The sequence below is a fragment of the Capricornis sumatraensis genome, chromosome 17, assembly GCF_032405125.1.
Source record: "Capricornis sumatraensis isolate serow.1 chromosome 17, serow.2, whole genome shotgun sequence".
Classification (NCBI taxonomy): Eukaryota; Metazoa; Chordata; class Mammalia; order Artiodactyla; family Bovidae; genus Capricornis; species Capricornis sumatraensis.
Genome location: NC_091085.1, coordinates 42,210,561 through 42,213,959, shown reverse-complemented (window position 1 = coordinate 42,213,959; position 3,399 = coordinate 42,210,561).

Genomic DNA, 3,399 nt, shown 5'->3' with positions numbered 1-3,399 from the left:
GAAAGCTGTGGTGCATATACACAATGGAGTATTACTCAGCCATTAAAAAGAATCCATTTGAATCAGGAGTACTTTTAAATGAATCCACATTTAATTCATCATAAGGCTAGCTACATACTTTTTTGAAAGTATGAATACTATATATATGGTCAAAAATTATTTAGTCAGTTTATAAACAGTGGCCCACACATCAACAGATTCATGGGCTACCTGAATACCATTGTTTTAGAGCAAAGTTGGGTATGACAGATAATTATTATATACATATAAGCCTAATCGTATACCACTCTCAGGGGAACAAGGCACTGGAGAATCCTAACATGGCATCTGAGCCATCAGTTGTCGACTGTGTTTGCTACAGTTTTAGTGCTGAGTGTTTTATTTTACTAGCACTCTTTAAATATGGACTCTCCACATCTGGTATACATGGTAGCTTTATAAACAAAATTGACTGATTAACAAAGTGGACAACAGGAAAACACAAACTCTGTGAGATCTGCTCAATTAATGCCAAGGTTGCTCTAAAATCAGCTTTTAAACTGAAGAATAGTTACACCTAAGAACTACTTCTATTGATAATAAACTGGAGAAAATCTTAGACCAGTCAAAAAGATAATTGTTAGAGCAGACACATATAGTCAAGTGCTTTGCAGACATTGTCTCATTTAAAGCAACAACATGAAATGAGGTACTATGATTATCCCTTTTCACAGATGAAGAAACCAAGGCACAACATAGCTGAATAACAATGAAGTGACTGGAGGACAACTGTCTGCAGAGCTTGACCACTTCTCTCCACAAAAGGAAACTGCCTCCGTTGCCAACTCCTTTGGGTTATAACAGAATAGCCTCTGCAGTTCAAGAGACCCCATAATGGAATCAAACCATATTGGTGATGCTTCTAACATGTGGATTTGGAGTGAAGTAAGGAGTCCTTTTTGTTGAAGGAAATGGCAACCCACTCCAGTATTCTTGCCTCGAGAATCCCAGGGAGCCTGGTGGACTGCTGTCTAGGGGGTCACACAGAGTCGAACACGACTGAATCGACTTAGCAGCAGCAGCAGCAGCAGCAAGGAGTCCTTTGCAGAATTATTCTGGGTGGTATCCAAAATGTAAATATATGTATATATAGTCAGAGTTAATTAAATAATTAAATCATGCTTCCTGTCTGAGTTGGACTATCCAATTGCCTGTCTTTCATTTATTTTACCTGCCCTGGTACAGTGTAAATTGGTTTTCTGGTGTTTTATATCCATACAAGAAGAGAGAAATAAGTGAGTAAACCCCTATAATCATTTGAATCATGAATAGCATAGACAAAATCAACTAAGGAAATCAATTATCTTAGCAGCTTAATAGCCAAAATATGATTAAGTTATTTACATGTATTTATTTTTTATTACCTCAGTAATTTATTCCACATTTTCTAACAACTCTGCAGATTCAAGTGAAAAACAATAATCTAAAAATAAAAGATACAGAACTAAAATTAAACATAGAAAATATTCTTAAACTAAGAGATTTTTTTCTCCCTCATACTCTCCCAGATGGTGAAAAGTAAATTCCACAGTGAAGTGTAAACAGAATCTAAGTTTACAGCTGGTTGTTTGATGACTAACTTGGACATTTTTATGGTATAGATTCAGACTTTATTAATTTTTTAATTGGAGGAAAGTTGCTTTGCAATGTCATATTGGTTTCTGCCATACAACAGTGTGAATCAGCCATAATTATACACATATACCCTCCCTGTTGAGCCTCCCTCCCCTCCCCTGCGCTAGGTCATCACAAAGCACCAGGCTAGGCTCCCTGTGTTATATAGCAGCTTCCCACTAGCTATCTATTTTACACGTGGTAGTGTATATAGGAGAAGGTGATGACACCCCACTCCAGTACTTTCGCCTGGAAAATCTCACAGACAGAGGAGCCTGGTGGGCTGCAGTCCGTGGGGTTGCAAAGAGTCAGACACGACTGAGCGACTTCACTTTCACTTTTCACTTTCATGCATTGGAGAAGGAAATGGCAACCCACTCCAGCGTTCTTGCCTGGAGGATCCCAGGGACGAGGGAGCCTGATGGGCTGCCGTCTATGGGGTCACACAGAGTCGGACACGACTGAAGCAACTTAGCAGCAGCAGCAGTGTATATATATTGATGCTACTTTGTTCATTTGTCCCACTCTCTCCTTCCCCCACTATGTCCAGAAGTCCATTCTCTACATCTGTGTCTCCATTCCTTCCCCAAAAATACGTTCAATACCATTTTTCTAGATTCCATATATATGTGTTAATATATGATATTTGTTTTTCTCTTCCTGACTTAGTTCACTCTGTATAACAGGCTCTGGGTTCATCCACCTCTCTAGAACTAACTCAAATCCATTCATGTTTATGGCTGAGTATAATAATATTCCATTGTATATATGTACCACATCTTCTTTATCCATTCATCTGTAGATGGATATCTTGGTTGCTTCCATGTCCTGATTATTGTAAATAGAGCTGCAGTGAATATTGGGGTACATGTGTCTTTTAAAATTGTTGCTTTCCACAACTGACAAAGAATTAATCTCAAAAATATACAAGCAGCTCCTGCAGCTCAATTCCAGAAATATAAAAGACCCAATCAAAAAATGGGCCAAAGGACTAAACAGACATTTCTCCAAAGAAGACATACAGATGGCTAACAAACACATGAAAAGATGCTCAACATCACTCATTATCAGAGAAATGCAAGTCAAATCCACAATCAACACCATTTCACGCCGGTCAGAATGGCTGCTATCAAAAAGTCTACAAACAATAAATGCTGGAGAGGGTGCAGGGAAAAGGGAACCCTCTTACACTGTTGGTGGGAATGCAAACTAGTACAGCCACTATGGAGAACAGTGTGGAGATCCCTTAAAAAACTGGAAATAGAACTGCCATATGACCCAGCAATCCCACTGCTGGACATACACACCAAGGAAACCAAAACTGAAAGAGACACGTGTACCCCAATGTTCATCGGAGCACTGTTTACGATAGTCAGGACATGGAAGCAACCTAGATGTCCATCAGCTGACAAATGAATAAGAAAGTTGTGGTACACATACACAATGGAATATTACTGAGCTATTAAAAAGAATGCATTTGAATCAGTTCTAATGAGGTAGATGAAACTGGAACCTATTACACAGAGTGAAGCAAGTCAGAAAGAAAAACAATACAGTATATTAACGCATATATACGGAATTTAGAAAGATGGTAATGACCCTATATGTGAGACAGCAAAAGAGACACAGATGTAAAGAACAGACTTTGGACTCTGTGGGAGAAGGTGAGGGTGTGATGATTTGAGAGAACAGCATTGAAACATGTATATTATCATATGTGAAATAGATCGCCAGTCAGGTTCGATA